At 52.6% G+C, this 19462-nt stretch overlaps 1 protein-coding gene across 7 annotated transcripts in view; it reads left to right on the top strand.

Annotated features, from left to right (window-relative positions):
- Window positions 1-59: 59 nt before the first annotated feature.
- The window catches only part of LOC131672873 (myocyte-specific enhancer factor 2), a 40543-nt gene continuing 21140 nt past the window's right edge, over window positions 60-19462 (top strand). For 5 of the 7 annotated variants that reach the window (XM_058950380.1, XM_058950382.1, XM_058950381.1 and 2 more), the window contains exons 1-2: window positions 64-201; window positions 17354-17594. The gene's annotated coding sequence lies outside the window, so the exon portion shown is untranslated. Of the gene's footprint in view, window positions 202-11501; window positions 11703-17353; window positions 17595-19462 lie in introns of those variants that run through there. The other 2 variants (XM_058950376.1, XM_058950378.1) reach the window with 2 other exon arrangements.

The following is a 19462-nucleotide window of genomic DNA, read 5'->3' as shown; positions in this document are numbered from 1 at the left end:
CCACCACCAGCAGGCAGCAACAGCAGCAGCAGCACGAGCAGCAGCCTCCGAAAAAAAAGAAGATACAGTGAGAGAGTGAGAGAGAGATAGACATATTCTGTAAGAGCTTCCATTGTCATCAAGCGCGAGACGTTGTCGTCGGTGTTGTGTGTCCCGCAGACAGGGGCAATGCTGCTGCGCATCACCGGCAAACGCGACTTGGTAAGTTTTGATAACCAATTGATACTCTCCCTCTCTCTCTCTCTTTCTCTCTCTTACTCTCGTCGCCATACTTTTTTCACGCGCTCACACTCTACGGGTAATGCTGCTGCTATATGCCAGACTCCCCCCTCTTCTCTTCCATCTCTCTCTCTCTCTCTCTATTTCTCTTTCTCTCTCTCTTTCTCCCCTTCCTTTCCATCTTCGGCCTTGCCGATTTTTCGAGACAACTTGCACGAGCCGTAGACAACTTGCTCGAGAACGAGAGTGAGAGAGAGTGAGAGAGAGAGAGAGCTTTAGTGAGGTTATGCACAGTACGAACAAACCAGTGAGCGAGCGAGAGAAAAACAGAGACGGAGATGCTTTATTGATCTCGCGACGCTCAGATCGAATTCCAAAGGAGTCTCTTTGCTCGTACTCTTTCACTGGGTCACTAAGCTTGCGCTGCCGGTAGATTTTTTTCTCTTGTCTTCGCTTGTTTTCTCCCGAGAAAGGGAGAGGAGAGTTGAATAATGGATTGTTGCAATTTATCATTGAGTTTTCTATTAGATTTTTTCCTCTCTCTCTCTCTCTCTCTCTCTCTCTCTCTCTCTCTCTCTCTCTCTCTCTCTCTCTCTCTTACATAGTGATTCTTTGGTCTTAATTTATTGTCATTTATAAACGAAGCTTTATGGCAGATTGACGATAATACACTCGCTAACGTCGACAATGAAAATTACACGGGGCTGAACGAAAAATCCGAGAAAATGATTATTCTTCCGCGCATATTTCAGATGTTTACCATGCAACTATTCGAGGGAAAGAAAATCTCCCGGCAGTTTTCGGATTTTTATTGAGATATACACATTTCAATAAGAATTATCTCACTTTCGCACTCTTATCAGTTTACTACAAGGCGATATACACTGTGGAAAACTTACATACACGGAGAGTTTACAAGCGCGAATAATCGAACGTTATTGCAGGCTTGCATTGATCTTGCCACTGTTTTTTTTTGGGGAGAAGCCGCGGTATCTCAATACAAGTATTTCGAGCAACAAAAGCAAAGCAGATGCGTAGCTTGATTCTTCGATGGGATTATACAGAAACCGAAAGAAAAATTGAAAAGAACAAGAAGGAAGGTGCAGTGTTGGGTGACAATGAGCGTGACGCACGGAGAGTGAAAATCGATAGCTCCTTTTTCTTCTTCTTTTTCTCGCGCGTCCGTCTTTCAACGATTTTAATTGAGCCGGACACATCGTCGCCGACTTGGCATCGTAGCGATTTGCAAAATGGACATGTTGAATGGGCCGTTGGTAAAAAAAATGTCGAAACTATTTAACGATGATGGTCCGTGAGCTGTTTGTTATTGTGTAGCACGCGAGTTTGCGTTGATTTCCGATGAAAACAACGGAACGTGAGTACTGAGAAGGCAGGGGTGACACCCGTTTCTACCAAACTTTCGTCGCAGCAAATGCCTTGAACTTACGTTGTCCAAAGTGTCGACATTCCCAAGGTCCCTGAAAGAACTTATGCCATTTAAATTTCACGCGAGAGAAATAAAGGAGGTCCGATGTACGTATATGTACGATTGAACTTGGCTTTCATTCACGAATTCAGCGTTTTATCGAGCGCGGGTGGTATTTCATGCTAATCTCGCTCTGCGTGTATGTGTACACACACACGCACGCACGTAACAACGTCTCGAGCAAAATCCTACATAACGTGTCCGATGATAATCGCGATCCAAGTGACGGTATCAATCCTTATCCTTTGGCTCCCTTCGCTACCGTGAACGAAAGAAACAGAGGCAAAGGAACGCGCGTTGCTTTCGATCATTCATCGCCGTCGGACACCGTGGACAGTTTGTTTCACTCGGCACCGAGCGTCTTCTCCGTCGACAGTGCCCATGTTTGCTCCTCGAGTCTATCGGCACGAAAAGCGCGATCGTTAGCGCCGAACTCGTGGGAAGCGCGACCGTGCTTCAGAGCCGCAAGCCCGCGCCGTGCAAAAATCTTGGAAGCTGATGGAATAGTCGAGTCGATCGAGCGACAGGCATCGTAATCTCGGTAAGGTTTCATAACGGAGAGCATCGCGGCGCGATGACTCGCGCTCCTCACGCACACAGCGCGTTCGTTTTTTTTTTCCTTTTTCCTCGCGCACACCTATACACGACCCCTCTCTTCTCCGCCCAACATTATGTCATCCGCAGAGCGTGCATTTCAAAAAACAATCAATCTCGCCTTCACACGCGGCGATTAATAACGCACGTGCGCGCTCGACGAAAATCCGGTACAAGGTCACGTGAAATTTTTCGAGTCGGCGACACTCGCGCCGCAAGAGAGAGAGAGAGTGAGAGAGAGAGAGAAGCGAGAGCGATCTTGGGTTTTCTCTGGCGTTAGAGTTGCATGTGCGAGAGCGAAGCGAAGCGCGGCGCAGTCCGCGACGACGACCACACCGGCAGTAGTCGCCATCTGCACGAGCGTTTTGTTTACTGAGTAATCGCGTACGAGCGAGTCGACAGCGCGCGAGGGAAAGAGTTGCTCATCGGTAACGTAGGAGCTCGACGACGATCGCTGGGCGAACCGAAAGCTTTTCGTTGCTCTCTCGCTCTCGGAGAATTCTCATTCACGTGCTCGTGTTGTGATCCGCGTATTTGATCTCCGATAAGAGTGCGTGATTTGCAATTTCGACGACACGTCTACGAGATTTCCGATTTCACGCGTAAAGTACGATCCCGGGGCAAGCGGAATTCATTCAAGCGCAAACTTTTCCCGAGCGCGGACATTAGCCTAACAAAAAAAAAAAAAAAAAAAAATCAAAAAAAGAAAGAAAAAGCCTGGCTTCCATTCATGAGTAGCGTATGACGGGTGTGCGGCACTGTGGTTGCCCCATTGACAGATCTAAATTTATCGCTGAAAGAGAATGGAAAAAAGTCTCCCTCGTCGGCGGCGCGCGTAATTTTAAACCGAGCCGCCTAAATAAAGTTCGGCGCAGGCCGATAATACATCGTTGTATTTTAAAGGGCCGTGTTCGATGCATAATGCAGCTTAACAAACTCAACTATTCACTCGGTGCTACGTTGGTTTGGCTAAGTGAATAGCTCATTAAAGAATTTGCGGAATTATCTCTCTCGTATCGATTGGTTTATTAAAGTCTCGCAACGGGTACGATGACTTTTTCATGCAATCGGGAAAAAATATAGAAAGAAATTCCTCGGATCCCGTATTAAGTCGATATCGTAATTGTTTGCAAAAATTGACCATTTTTTTTCTGCTTCACGGGCGTGCATGTACACGGGTCCGCGGTAAAAAGTGAGTTTCGTGCTCCAGTTTGATTGAAAAGTCAGTGAATAGTGGCGCGTTTCATAACACTCGACTGTATTTTTTATTCTTTTTCATTTCGAAACACGAAAAGTTAGTTTTACAAAGCGACGAATGCAAATACTATTACGAAGAAAAACTCGCCGATCGAATTTTCCAGCGCCCAAAATATCGCCGTTTCATTCGTTCGGCGTCGATCCTATATCTTTCGACCAGCGTGGCATCGCGATTAAAGTGATTGGTAAAAGAAAAAGTATCGCAGCCGCTGATTGCAACCGCGTGCCCGTCGATCCAGTGCTGGTTGAAACGGCGATCTTCGGCCATTCGCCAATGTGCCGGCCGCTGGACGTTGCGACGAGCCGATCGCGATAATTCGCACGCGCGGGCGAGATAAGCCAAGTAATTAGCCGAGCGATCTGGATCGACCGTCGAAGTGCCGCCGAGCGCGTCTCGCGTCGAAAGTGTCCGCTAGCTCGCGCGAGGATCATCGGCCAGACGCGCGGCAGTCGGACGACAACGAGCGCGCATCCGTATCGCGGAATCTGGCCGCTCGGTTCATTGTTGGGCACCGACCTCGGCGCGACCCAAAACGATTGACCGGTGATACGCGCACTGCGTCTCGGCAGAGGAGCAGCGGCGCGGCGCGGCCGTATTCGCGAGCTGCGGCTCGGCGAGCGCCGCGCGCCAGATTATGATATCGGCTCTCGAGCGCGGACCTAGCTGACATAACCGCGCGCGCGCTCGTCGTCGTGTCGCTTACGTCGGTATCAAGAATGGCGCTTATCGCGCGGCGACGCTGCCAATTTCGCTCCACCTCTGCTCTTCCGGCAGGCATGCGTTGCGCGCCGACCGGCCTCTCGATGGCGCTCGCCGGTGAAAGTACGCGCGCGCGCGCTCGCGTCCAAGGCTTCGCGGATCGAACATGGAATCCCCGTCGATCGCGCGATTTGCATTCGAAAAGCGTCCACGCGAGCGACGCAGCGCGTTTCTTTTCCGCGTTCGCCTACCGCCGGCATCGTCGCTCTCCTTCGCCCCGGTCAGCGTACGATTCATCTTTATCGGAGAGAAACAAACGCCGGATTTTGCGAAACTGGAAAAAGCAGAGTCGATTCGAGCACGCAGCGGCGTCAGAGTAGGAATAATAAAAAGAACGAGAAGCGGCAAGCAGGCGGGAAAAGATGAAGACGAAGTGTCGCGCGGTGCCTCTACGTACGCGACAAATCGATCGCTCTCGTCGCTCTTTCCATCCGACCTTAATAAGTACAAAAAAATCAGGCGGGCGCGAAACAACAAGTGTCCGTCTACGCTGAACGGCAAACAGCCACAAAGAAAAAAAAAGGCGAGCGCGCCGATGATCAGTCTAGCGATCAGAGAGATAGAGAGAGAGAGAGAGAGAGAGAGAGAGAGAGAGAGAGAGAGAGAGAGAGAGCGAGCGAGCGAGCGAGCAAGCAGGGAGGCGGTCGGTGGCGCGCGCGCACGTGGCGATAGGACCACGTGGTGGTGGACGGCTCGATGGCCTGTACATACCTGCGTCATAGGCAGGCAGCAGCACCCCATCTCGCGCTTATCGATTGAGGGTGGCCATGGTCGTCTCCATGGCAACGTTTTACCTGCCTGCCCGACGAGTTTACTCAGCCATACACAAGGGGATGGATGAGAGACACAGAGAGCCACGTAAGTCCATGATCGTTTGCAAGACGTCTCTCCTCGTTTTTTTCTCTCTCTCGCTCTCTTTTTTTCTTTTACCGCTCTTTCGACTTCATTTCACGCGCGATGCTTGATGACTCGATTGATGCTGTAACGGATGCATGCCGTGTATGCCTGATTGGCGAAGTCGATCGTTCTTTTGCCCCGTCACACCGACCTCTCGAGCGCCCCTCTTCTTCGCAGACGATTTTGCTGGCGCGATTGCCGAACTCGGCTACAATCAGTTGTTCGCGCGTTCTTTCGCGAAAAGGACTCTCTCTCTCTCTTGTCGCACCCGTGCGCACGCAGCCGACAGTGGGAAAGGACCCCCCCCCCCCTCCCCCGGCTGCGTATTAAGCCCAACGCGCCTGAAAAAGCCTGTTGCGTATGCTAATACCCCGGGCTAAAAGCAGCAAAAGAAAGAATAAAAAACGCTTGCACAAATCGATAGCGCACTCGTGCGAGATTACGCGCTCGATTCACGTAGACGAACAATCTCACTTCTGTCAAAAGCGAGTCGACACAAGTTCCGGAATGCTATATCCGACAGGTAGAAAAGTACATTTGCGTGCTCCGTCACGCTCGATTAATATTCAGCAGCGGCGCGCGGCTGAAAATTCGACCGATCGATGTGCGCGGGGTTAGGACTTTCGTTACGTGCCGGAAGCGCGTTTAGCTGGGATTTCAAGGTCACTGTGTACACCTACAGAAGCCCTGATATGCATGGATATTCCACGGTTCGCCGGCGAGAAGGGGGACTTTTTCGTCGAAACGCGCGCGAATGTCGCTCCTCCGCGCTGAGCGGCTAGTATATGGGGTGTCATTTACACGCTGAATGCCTCATATCACTCGAAGGCGAAATAATCGACTTCGGCGCGTCAAACGTCTTACAGAAAGGAAACGCAGCGCCAATTAAAAAAAAAACACAGTTCATTCGGTCAGAAAAGCAGTGCAGGAAGAGATGCGTGTTTTTATCTTTATTACATTTTTTTAATATACAAGCAGATCGGAACAAATGGCTGTGTAAAAATATCACCGCAAATAGAAAGAGAGAGAGAGAGAGAGAGAGAGAGAGAGTCTCACACACACAACTAACTAACGCCTCTTCTAATTAGAAAATTCCCTTTCTCGCTCCGCTCGCCCGTAGTTTTTATTTCACACCCGATAGTTTTATCGCGCGCACGCGATGTCCTCTACGTCATGCGTGTAAGTCCTTTCAGTCGCTCGCCTCTCTCTCTCTTCTTTCGATTAGCTCTTATTCAGAGAGCTGCAAAAACATGATAATAACGGTGGTAATGGTTTGAGTTGCATTCGAGTTCCGCGTGTGCTTTCGTTCGCCACGTTTGTGCCTTACAACGTTGATTGGAATTTTCTGCGCGGAATAATAGCCGGCAGACTAATTAAAAGCTATTACGTATAATATCAGCCGCTAATTACAAAAGTGGAAATGCTATTCTGATGAAAGCCATCGACACATCAGCATCTTCTTCGTGGATTTCGTTACTTTTATTGAATTTCACGCTTTTTCTCGTATATCTGGGTCACACGTATCACCCGAACTTACTCGAGGAAGGCTGCAAGCGACGAATCTTCCCGAAGCAATCGACATTGGATGAGAATAGTGAAATAGGCACTACTGCAGCTCGACCTTCAAATACTAACAATTTTATCTTTGGGCGCTAACGTTCCATCTTGAAAAAAAAACTCGTCTCGCATTCAATGACATTTCCATCCCGAGACAAAACATTGCTCGATAGCACGAGCGCTGTCTTAAAAAAAAACAAAGAGAGAAAGTGGTCATCCGCGAGTGAAAAAACACTCTCGGCGCTGGTGTCTGCTTTCGGGGTGTAGGACGCGCGTCACAGCGAGCTCGTGACGACAAGCTATGCATAGCAGTTGCCCCCGGCTCCCTTCGGCTCGTTCGCACACAGGCGCGCGCGACGGAAGGACGAGCGACTAACGCAGGTCGACCGACTGCCCACCCCTTTCACCAAAAGGCGTATCGCACACACGTGGGCTCGCTTTTTATTTTCCATTCCTTCTGACGGCCTGACAATACGTCATTGGCTTTGTTTCGCGTGACGCCGACCTCAGCCGCGAACTGTTTTATTTTTTTCTTTCTTTCTCCATTATATTCGTCCGCGATCGAATGACAGCTCGATCGTGAACGGTGACTGGGAGGGGGGCTCCGCGTTAGTCGCGCTCTGTCCTTTAGAATATTAACCTTCTCGTCGTCGTCGGTTTTTGCATCCCAACCTGCTATTCTCGGATTACCGCGCATGCAACATTCAGTGCAATCGATAATCTCTCTCATTCTCCGACATCGGTCTATTATTGACGAAGAAGATCTTGATGCTGCTGCTCCTGTTCGGAGATGAAAAAAAAATAAAGGAAGAAAAGGAGCGAACCAACGGCGAACGTCACTGCGTCAATTATTCAAGCGAAAAATCTGGATTTGATTCGAGAGCGCGGAACTGATATTACGGGCTAAATGGGAAGTGATTTAACGCGGAGGGAAGAAAGTTTTGCCTACGAACGGACGGTGAAAGCGCGGCTGAGCTCTAGAATAAGCGTGAGCAGCGTGCGTAGCAGTGCGAAGGTGCCGTTTACGTACGGAAATAGACGCGCGTCGCACGGGCAAAGTATCCCGAGACTAGCCTTTTTGCGAGAAACTTTGTGACGCGCGCGTGCCAACCGCTCTCAGCCCTTACCGGGAGGGCCAACCCTCTCGGCCCGACGCCTCGCAGAGACGAAATAACTGCTCCGCGCGACACGCAATCGCCCGCGGAGCAATCAAAACAATCCGAGCAAATTGATCTGAGGTACGCGTCGAGAGAGAGAGACGCGCGTCTATAAGGTGCACGCGCGCAAAGCCTATAGCCGTCTGCGAGCATGAATTATCGATGAGGCGCGGACGCGCGCGCGGCGCAGCGTAGCCGCTGATATAGCGCGTACGTGTATTTTCGATGCGCCGGCTGCTTTTATTAGACGACGCGCGCGACCACAATAGACAACATCACGAGCGAGGGGCAGAGCGAGGACCGCGCTCGCGGGCCAGCTCCTACGGGCTTGAGCTTGAACTCCGCCAAGGATGCGCTACGCTTCGTCCGAGCGCTTCGCCGATCGCCACACTGGCTCGGCTGAATAATCGACGATCCTCGTTATTTTCAATAGGCGGCCAGCGCCGAGGCGATCCTTAATTCCCCGCGCGCACGCCCCCGTCGATGTTTTCTCGAAATACGCGCGCACCAAACTCACGATGGATCGCCCATTTAGCCAATTGCGTTATCTGATTTCTCTCCCCCCCCCCTCTCGGGCCGCATGCGGGCGCGCTTCGCGGCTATCGATACTCGTTATCGTCCCGATGCCAATCGAGTTATAAAACTATAACCATTAGACTCCCCTCCGCACGAGCGCGCTTTTGAGCTTCTCTCGGTCTATAATGTGACGCTTTATCGCGGCTGATGTCGAGAGTCGATTGCTGCCTAAATTCTTCGGTCGATCCAATTGATCGCGTGTTAGTTTCTTCTTCGCGCGCTGGGCAACGTGGCGCGCGGCGATTGGGCAAACTCGAGCGATAACTATTTTTTGTTCTTCTGTTGCCGTTGCGCGTGAAATTTTATCGGGAGAAAAAGAAAAAAAATCACCAAAAACAAAAAAGTATAATATTGTTCGCGGTCGAAGGCACGCGTTTTCGTTTGTAAAGCGGCAACAGCGACAAAGAATGTGCGACATTTTTTCGGGGGCAAAAGGAGAACTTGGCGCGAGCAGCCCGTCACCACTCTTCGGATTCGCGCGACATCCCGTGTCCGTTTCTCGGCGTTCGCTGACGCCCGCTACTTTGTTTCGAGTGCGCCGCGCAAAACATTACCGCGCGCGGCTGCCCCGATCCAAGCGATCGCGTCTCCGCTGTATCTCCAAAGTATAAACTCGCAACAAAGCAGCGCGCGCGAAGGGAAAAAAACGAGAGTGCACGCATGCACGACGAGAGAAAGGGTGAGAGGGAGAGGGGATGGGGGAGGCGAAGGAAAAAGCGGAACGACGTCTTGCACGTGTCACCGCAGCGCGGCGAGGCTGTAAAGCAGAGGAGAATGGAGGGAGCTTTTCGACTACGTGTGTGCGTATGCGTTCGACTAAGTGCGTCAAACGACATGTGAGAACGCTTTACTTTTTTATTATTCCCCGTGCTTTTTTTCCCTTGCGCGTAGCCTGATTGATATTTTTTGAAGGGCACGCTTGAAAGTGCATGTGTTGGCGAATTCAGCTTGCAGCTCGACTCTGGGATAACCATGTGCCCAGTCCTCTCGTCGCAATCCTCCCTCGAATCTCATTTGGAAATGCACTTGTTTCATTCTACAGTAGCTCAACCCTTTTCGTTCTATATTTCCAAGAAAAAAAGGGGGCAGGGGTGCAGATCGAGAGAAAACCAAAAATATCAATAGAAACTGCTGAAATTCTCAGATGTACATGTACGAGGCAAGAGATAAAAAAAAGAGAAATAAGAAGATTAAGATTGCCTCTCTCTCGCTCTTGCTCTCGCTCTCGCTCTCGACGATATAATATTCCGGTACAAGGAGGGCAACGAAGAAGAACAGCGTCGAGATATTCGCGGCTATCTCTCTCCGTCAAAATTCCTATATTTCGTTTTTCGCAACTGATTCATTCTTGGTTTTTTGTATGTTTCAGGTGAGTGAAACGATCACAGCGTTCCTTCCCCCTCCCGCCCGCCCTTGGATGCAGCAGTGCGCACGCGAAAATGTTGAAAAGCTGCGGCGTGCGCGTACGTGTGCGAGGGAGGGGCAAGTATACGGTGCGTAAGAGAGTAAGCGCGTTGCGACGCCGGGCGTCCGCGCCTTAAATGGCTCGACGCCGCACGCGCCAGCTGCCAGAGCTCCCCTCTCCCCGCGCTCCTCTGCTTTTGCCTGCGCCATGCCGAGATCTTTGTTTTTTTTCTGGTCGAGCTTTTTCTTTCTCCTGGTTGTTGTCGTTTGTACGCGGATGCGTCGTCGTCTGCGGTGCTCTCTCCTCGAGCGGCTTGGAAGAGCTTGCAAGCTCGCGTCCGAGTTCGGATTATTGCCCGATGGCCAAGCGGAACGACAGCGCTGAACAAGTTGAATCGAAGAGGAACGTGATTCATTCGCCAAAAGCCACAAACAAGAGGGCAGTCTAAGATGAAGGCGTTAAGAAATCTATCTGGTTGGATTAACGAACGATCGGTCGATTACACAATGTCTCCCCCTGGCCCCCTCGTTGTTTTTTTTTTTAATTTTTTTTTCTTCGCTCGAAATGACCGAAAAGACGGCCCGCATGGAATCGCCACGCGACACGGCGCGGCGCTTCGATCTCTCCGTTTTGCAAGCGACGCGCGAACCTGAAACGCGATACTCCGGGAGAGCCCGGGAGAGCCCGGGAGAGCCCGGGAGAGCGCACGGCTGGTTGCCTACGAGCGAACAATCGCCGACTCCACGAGCGCGCGCCGCGGATGCGGTTGGCGGTGGGTGTATACCGTCGCGCCATTGGAGTGCGTCGAGCTCCGCGAGATCTCGTCGAGAAATCCACGCGACGACAAAGGGAATCGAATCCAACGGCAGCGGTAGTCCGAGAGCGAGAGACTCTGGGGAGAGCGAGATATCGGGTTGCGCTCGCGCACGTGGGAGATATGTGCGCGACACATGTTCGCCGAGAGCAGCCGTGTCGCCAAAACCTCTCCTACCGAGATTCGGGCGCAGCGCGAACTTCGCGCCACTCCGGCACGCATATATTCGCGCTCTTTGAGGAAGATCAAACTGTATTAGCTAGCCAGGCAGCGGCGCTGCAGTACGCGACGGCCGGTTTGTGTATCTTTTCTGCGTTTGATGCTCGGAATTTGGGACAATTTCGGCTGCGCGGCCAGACAGAGATGGAAGAGAGAGAGAGAGAGAGAGAGAGAGAGAGAGAGAGAGAGAGAGAGAGAGAGAGAGAGAAGACTCTTTTATGTACTATCTGGTAAGAATTCCGTGAACCAATTTCTCCTTGCTTTCGTTTTGGAGTTGAAAGGAGGCTCGTTTGACGAAACACGATAGAAAAAAATGATTCCGATGGGCGCGTGACAGGGGGCAACAACGTAAGCTAAGTACGATACGGTCGAGAAAAAAAATTCTTAAAAGCTGTTGCATTCTTAACGAACACTCCGTAAATGTAGGACGTTGTTCTCAATTGAAGAAAATCAATTTTTCATTGCCGCAGTTGGGGAAAGCGAGGGGCTTATTTTCAGAGAGAAATTATAACATCGAAGAAATTTGATTTGCAGTGCACACGCCAAGAGATATCGGCTTCGACCGCCTGGTCAAGTGGAATCTTGCAAACGACAATAGAGCTGTCGATGAGCCATACCGTAATATCGCCGCGGCAACACTTGTAGTTGTATTGTTGTTGAAAGTCCTGTTATCCGAAAGGTTTCGTGGCGACTGTGGAGAATGGAGCAGGTCTGCGGTAGCCGGCAACTGGTCTTGGCGGCCGACGGCAAAGCACAATCGGGTAAGAGAAGCGAGCGGGATAAAGCGAGAGAAGGCGACACGAAGCCGAGCGTGGCCGTAAGAGCGCGCGAGGGAGGGTCGGCGTAGCGTCGCAGCGTCGCAGCGTCGCAGCGTCGCAGCGTCGCAGCATGAGGTGTAGCGTGGCTTCACGGCCCGTACGACAACCCCACGTGCGTCGGAGAGGATCCGCTTTAACGAGGCATAAGAATTCACTCTCCCGGCGCGCGACACATACGTCATGCAGATGCCGCGGAGCTTCTTCTCTCGCCGCCTGCTCTGCTCTGGTTTTTTGTCTCGGGATGCGGCAGTTTCGTGGGGAGCGAGTGCTCGAACGTCGATAGCGCCGCGGATCTTGGACGCGGCCGCGCGCCGGTTAAACTTAGAGACGCTCGCGTCGATAATCGCATGAATGTTGGAAAGAGATCAACTCTCCGTGAGACCTCCGATGTTCCAAGATTAATCAGCTCGCCGGCGCCGCTAAGGAGTCGCGCTGCAAAATGCATGACTCGATCGCTCTGGCCGCGAGCGCCTCGTTGCATCGATCGCGCGCGTCCAGCCGCCCGAACACGCCTGAATAATGCAGCCTCTCCGCTTTGGCCACCCTGACTGGCGGCTCGATCTGCAGCGCGGCCACCGCCCCAGCTGCGCCACGCGCCGAAAGCTCCTTCGCGACAGGCCGCCCCGTTGCGCGTCTTTATGACCGACTCGCTCGCTCGGACCAATTTTTATAGCCGATCGCCTGCCGTCCGATCCCAACCTTTTCCTCCGCGTTTCTTCGTCGATAAGCCGACTGAGCTATCTTGGCAGTGTCCTCAATCGATGTAAGCTGCGACAGCTCGCTCGCATTGAAACTCGATGAGAATCGACAATTGCAACTTAGCCTGATTATCGCGCTCGCCTTCTCCCACTGCACGGCCGTCCGCCAAATTCGGCTCGTCGGTTATTCGGATTTTCCTCGTCAAAAACCCAACCTTCGCAAACGAGAACGGCGTTGGCTTGTTTTTTTTACGCTCTTTTTGTGACTGCCGTAGCAGCGAAAGAGCAAAACTGGTACTCCCAAACGAAACAGTTGTCGCGGTGCACGGTCGGAGAATTCGCTGGTTTTAGACGACACCGAGATCGTATCGAGCTACAGACTCCTCGATGTCGAAGACGATCGGCCGTGAGCGCAAGCAGCGTCCAAATCCAAAATAACAACCGGTCGAGCATCGAGAGTGAAGTGTCGTAATCGCAGTCTCTCAAGTACACCGAGAAACCTTTTGATATCGGCGCGTTCTGACCTAGAAAACTCGATCGAGCTCTGGCCATTCTCTTCTCTCGAGCGATAGTCCGCCTTTTACGAAGGCATTTTTTTTTCCTGCGGCGGCAGCGGCAGCGGCGATAAGTTGGCAGCAGCAGCGGCAGCGGCAGCAGCAGCGGCAGCAGCAGCAGCAGCAGCAGCAGCAGCAGCAGCAGCAGCAGCAGCAGCAGCAACAGCAGCAGCAGCGTTTTGAAGATGCCAGTCGCTGCTACTTTATCCCCCATCGACGTCTGCAGCGGGGCTCGCGAGATAGCTTTGTCCGCCTCTCGATAGGCGTGCGTTTACTCCTACGGCGATAACCTTCGTTGGGACGCACGACGCCTGTTATTTTTCGCCGAGACGTAGGCGCACCGATGTGGTCAACCGGGTTCGCTCGTCCTCTCGAGGGCCTTCCACTGGAATTCTCTGGCTGCAGATGGAAGGCCGCAAGCGCAAAGCGCCGCGCGAATTAACGAGGCTTTATTCGCCATTGGATTCGCGTAAAAAGCGCCGGCAGCCCGTAAAACTCGATCTCTCACAGCTGCCTGTATCGCGCGCGCGCGTGCACGCGCGCACGCGCGTTGTTGTAATGCGAAAAGTGCGCGCACGTGCACGCCAAAGTTAATTTTAGTTCCCTTCTCGCAACGAGAGGACAAAGACTCGCGAGCGAGCGAGCGGGCGGGCGGGCGTTCGCCAATTTCTTTTTGTTTTTTCGTTGTTTTTCTTTTCGCCTCCCCTCCGCGGCTCGCCGTGAATGAACGCGTTGCTTTTCTTTTTCGGCGCGTTTAGCGATCGATCGAGCGATCATCGCGAGGCACTGCAGTCGGCGGCGCGCTACCCACGGCGACGACGATTGATTTGGCTTTCCGTGGAAAGAACCGTGGGCCGGGTGCGACGCGCCGCTCGCTCCGAGCGATATATTCGAGTGTCGAAACGCGCGCGCGTAACCGCTCTCCATTAAGCGCGAGGAGCAGTCGCGCGAACGGCACGCGTCCTCTCGATCGACGAGAAAAAGAGGAACGCCGAAGGGGGCAACGCAGGCAGGTTTACCGACAAAAACGGGAGGGGAGAGGCTGCTATTTTCGGATGCCGCGGCGGCTTTCTGCGCTTTTCCGGTGCAAGCACTCGGAGGCAGACGGACGGGAGATTTTTCGTGATGTGCGTCGCGCTCAACCGTCTTTTCTTTTAATGGCTTTCCCGTCACTTATGCGCACGGCCTCGCTGATTTAATTATCTGGCGGCTGCCTCGCGGAGAGCCAAAAGGCACCGAAAGCTCCCTCCCTTTGCTGCCCACAGTCGACGACGAGTTGATAACGACCCGGACGTCGTTCCCGCGGCTTCTCATCCATATTTTTTGCGCCTGAAGGAACTGCAAATCGGCGTCCGAGAGCCGTGGCGCTCTCCCCGTGAGTCAGCAGAGTGCTCGCGAGAGGGCAGATCGATGAGGCGACGAGGGTACGCCGAATTCTCGCCAATTCACCTATCTCTGCCGTCAATTACCGCGCGCGTAGCAATGAGTCGCTGAATATATGTATCAGCGCGCGCCCGTCTATTTCTAGAATCTCGACGATCAGCTGTGAAACACATAAATTGCTTTTTTCGTCCCTCTACACGTGAAGCTGCTTCGTCCCTTCTTTTCCTCTCTCTCTCTCTCTCTCTCTCTCTCTCTCTCTCTCTCTCTCTCTCTCTCTCTCTCTCGTTCGCTCTCTACGGTGACTAAATCATCGGCTATGCAGCTCAAGCTGGATTCTGTACGTGATTCCACGTCGCGTCACGAGCAAATCATTCCAAAATGTTTCCTCAGTGCGGACGTGATACGTTTGGGGGGCTGTATTGTTTTCGTTTGTCACATGTATACTTACGTTGACAAAGCGAGGTGTGTCGTAATAATGCAAATGAAAGGAGTGCTCGACGAGGAAAGCTGGCGCGTATTCGCCGCGTGCTTCCATTTCCAAAGTCCCCGCGCGAAGTGGAGAATAACGTTGGAATCGAGAGCCGTTCGTCGAGAGGCGTTCGGCGAGAAGGCCCTGCTTTCGCCAACCAGAGTTCTCGACTTTCCAAAGAGAGTAAAATAGGCGCTCGGCCGGGCGAAGGGAGTGAAGACAAAAAGGCAAGGAAAAGAAAGGCCCGACGCCGGCTGCGGAGCATGGCGTCGTCGTCAGCTGCCGGCGACAGATTTATCGAGCGGCACGTGCCGATCCGCCGCGGAGGAAACGGAAAAGACGTACGGAGGGCTCGCAGCACGTGCGCCGATTGTTTGGCCGCGCACGACGGAAGGCAGCCGCGACGCGCCGTTACGTCGGGTAATCCGAGCGCCACGCCAATTAGAGCAGACGTTACCCGCGGGACAACTCATTTTTTCGCGAATGTCACAGCGGCGAGCCGGCTGAACGGATTGGTCGACGCGTTTGCGAGGCGTCGCGGAAAGATGCGATTGCAGCCGCGCCAAAGATCGATTCGAAGGGAAAAACGGGATCGCCGCCTCGACCGACGAGCGAGTCAAAGCTGCGCGCCTTCCTCGCCGATGAAAGCCGATTGCACGAAACGACGAGAGAAGAGCGAATCCGAAGCCGTGCGCGAGCGAGAGAGAGAGAGAGAGAGAGAGAGAGAGATCGTTCACCTTTCTCACCAGTTCACCTGCTGCTACCGCTCGCGCGCTTAAATAATTGAACGAGACGCTATTTCGGTTGGCACATGCATAAGCGAATTAGATATCTCTCTCTCTCTCTCTCTCTCTCTCTCTCTCTCTCTCTCTCTCTCTCTCTCTCTCTCTCTCGGGCGAACGAGCGAGCGGATAATTAATAATTGGATCTCTCTCGATCTCGCGGCACACAAATGTAATCACGTCACTCTCCCTCCCTCCACGGCTCGTGCGTTCTTCGCTGTCTTTTTTACGCCAGCAATGTGTGTCTCGCTCGCGAGACAGCTAGTCGATTGTCTAAATTTCGACTTGCTCTTCAGCTGTCGCATATCCGTTTGACGCGCTGTATAGGATTTTCATTTAGAGCCTGGCCGCCGTGCGCTCTCTCTCTCTCTCCCCTGCTTTCGCTCGCCCGCGCGCGAAAAGAGGAGCTCCGGGGTTCGACGCCGCGCGAACGAGGGAAGAGTCCGGCCGAGCCCGGCCGAGCCCGGCGCTCGCTCTCCTCCTCCCCGAGAGGAGGCATCGCTCCACATCGCTCGGCGCGCGCGTGTCGCAACCGCATGGAATTGGCATCCGCCTTGAAAATCGGCGGCCTTCGGGCTCCGCGGCGTTGTCGTCGCTGCCGCCCAAGGCGACGACGCCAATTACGCTCGCGTCCGCCGTCTGTGCTGTACCTCAAGATGTCGAAGCCGCCGCTGCTTCTCTCCTTCTCGTTGCGAGCCAGCCGAAAATCCGGGCGAAGCTGCGGCTGATCAATTGACTGCGATACCGTATTATGCCGTTGTCGCTGCGAGCTTGTTACGTACGCGTCTTGACCATTCTCTCTATCTATCGACAGGTTTCTTATCTCGTGTGCGCTTTTCGCTGTTTCTCGTCAAATAACTTCTCCGGATCTTTCCTTCGTTTGCTCTTCGTACTAGGTTTTCTATGACGAGTATTCATTATCAATCTTCGAAAGTCACCATCAAATTTATGAGTCATCGTGATCATGTGGGACACACCAATATTTGCAAAGCGCTTATCAGAAAAAAAAGTCTCTGAAACATCTTATTTAACGATTTTCAAAATCCTCCTTGAATTTTACCGATCATGTGTCACTAATTCAGCTCGTCGACAACCGTCATTCGTTAATTCGGAAATTGCAGTTAGACCTACTTATAATTTTTGGTCGTAAAAAAAGCAGAAGCTGTGTTATAGCTCATTTCTCAACGTCGAGCAAGAAACGAAAGAAAAAATCGCGCTCGCCAAGATGAAAACCGAGCCGTGACGATCGTCGCCGTCGTCTTCGTCGTCGTCGGCACCGCCCCGCGAGATTCTTGGCCACACAACGAAACCCTGATGGACCAATGGGATGTGAGGCTGTACGTGTATGCCACGCGTCGGCGAAAAATAGCTCGACCACGTTCGTGCCCCCCTCCCCTCCCCCCATTCGGTCCAACGATATAACAAATTGATCAATCAAAACCATACTCCAAAGAATATCTCATCGTAGCATCCCCAAATGTACAATTAACAATCGGCAATGGCAGCACGGAAAAAGCTCAGCGTAAAAGTTTCAAAAAACCGAGAGCATGTCCAAAAATAGCGTCGGCCATTTGTCGAGCGCAGCGTCATTTTGTTCGCATCTTCCCCCACTAGCAGTCCCGCCAGGGTCACGTGTTCGAACCTAACCAAAACCGAACTCGATTCACTCGTACACGTACACGTCATGTATGCCTTTTCTCTTTCACAGCCGCGCTAAGAGGGAGAGTGAGATAGAGAGAGGCTGTGCCGTGCTGTTCAACCGAAGCACGCACGCACACACACGCATACACACACAGACACAGACACCCTCAAACACGGACTTGTTGGCCCCCACGCGAAGGCAAAGCCCCGCGAAAGCGCGCAGCGCGCCAACGTCGCGCAGCTCATGTGGTATTTTGGTGTTGGCCGCCTCGCGCAGTTCTGGGAGTGGAGTTCTAAAAACAGCAGAGGTAAGTTGTTCGCTTCTTTCTTCTTCTCTCGGACTGGGCTCGCTCGCGAAAAGCTCCTCTCTATATTTATAAGGCGTCGAACGTTGCCTATCGAAAATGACTTTTCTCTCTCTATCTCTCTCTCTCTCTCTCCCTTGCTCGCCCGCTGCGATCACGCGCGCGAGCACAGGCCCGTCCGCGAGGTTCACACTGCGCTTCCTCTTGGTAGATCCGCGATGTTAGCCTGACGGAACTTCACTTGCCTCGCCGGCACGCCCGACTCTCGTGAACTTCACCTCGTTGGTGGTGCACGGGTCCACGTGAGCGTCGCGGCACTGCAGTTCGCAGTGGCAGCGGTCCGTCGAGCGAGGAACGCGCGGAGAGTGAGCACCTAGTGCCCGACTGTGGCCAGGCTGGCTTCTCTTCTTATATTATCGAAAGAGAGAGAGGGGCGATGCCACTGCGACGACCGCGGCTAAGACGCGTGCCGCGCCGGGGGTGTGTGTGCTGCCTCTCTCTTTCTCTCTCTCTCTCTCTCTCTCTCGCTCTCTCTCTCGATTTATTTCTTCGCGAGAGGGAATTATTTTTGGTATCTTTTCCACTTGCTCGCCGCGAGCGGCTGCGTACGCGTATATACAGCGAGGCAGCGGCAGGTTTGTTAATACGGCAAGCTAAAATTGAGAGCGAAGCGAGAGTGAGAGAGAGATAGAGACGTGGGCTAGGAGAGAGAGGAAAGGATGTTATAAATGTAGACAGGCGAAACCAGGGTTAGTTTTAGCATCGTCATCAGCAGATTGGCTCAGGACGTCGTCGAATGCGCGCTGCGGCCTCGTCGTCGCCGTTGCTTCGGCTAGCCGTGGGTGTTTCTGGTGATCTCGCGAGTGCGCCGCCGACACCAAGTGCGAGTGGCTACCCGGCCTCGTCGGCAGTTGCATTTAGTGCGGAAAATCACGCGGACGCGGTGCGGCTGTTTCTCCTCGAGCGAAGTAAGCGCGGCCGAAGACGAGTTGCTCATCGCCGGGATTCCGAGGAGGAAGGAAAAAAACTAAAAATACGCCGCAAATTTTTCCATCCTTACGTCGTTCTCGCTCTGCCAAAGTCTCTGCGCCGGCGAAATATGCGAGAGCGTATATCGACGAGTATCTCTCGCGTTGCACACGTGCCAACATGTTAGATCGTTCTCTAATAATAGATCCGAAAAGCCTCGTTAGCAAACAACCCGATCACTCGGCGCTCTCTCTCTCTCTCTCTCTCTCTCTCTCTCTCTCACTCTCGCTCTTTCTCTCTGCGAAAAAAAAGAAAATTTGAAGTTGACGCTACGCGTAGTCTTTTGCGTTGGTCGCGTATTGTGAACAATGTTGCTTTCGCGTTTGACTGAGCGATTAATTATGAATGCCGCTTGACGACGCGCCGCGATATCATTGCGTGGCGATTTTGACCGTCCGGTGTAATGCAAACAAGCTCGGGTGTGGCCGAACGATATAAATTTCCCTCGCCGTGGCAATGCTATCGTCCGGAAAACAAAGACATTAGTATTATGTCGCGCTAATTAGCTGTGCCTTACACGTGCGAATGGCCGCGATAAGCTGCAACGATTTCCTTCGCCTCTCAAAGCTTTTCGTACGCGTTCCCGCAACGATCATTCCAAAGGAAATAACGCGCAGCTGGTGGCTGCAAGTTTAACACGATCGTTCGTCGTCGTCGTGAAAAATGAACGAATCGCCGAAAAATTAGCGTCGTCCGCGCGCGGCAATGAAGGGCGCGTTTACCGTCGCTGCATATTAATCCCATCGCAATGATTGGAAAAAAGGAATATAGCTTCGCTCGCTGCCGGAAAGTTTAATAATATCGCGCGCGCGGCCTAGTGAAATGAATTATCCGCGTGACTT

The sequence above is a fragment of the Phymastichus coffea genome, unplaced genomic scaffold (assembly GCF_024137745.1).
Source record: "Phymastichus coffea isolate CEN01 unplaced genomic scaffold, Cenicafe_Pcof_1.1 PCOF00161, whole genome shotgun sequence".
Taxonomy (NCBI): Eukaryota; Metazoa; Arthropoda; class Insecta; order Hymenoptera; family Eulophidae; genus Phymastichus; species Phymastichus coffea.
Note: the sequence above shows the minus strand (reverse complement) of the source record. Positions and strands in the feature narration are given on the sequence as shown.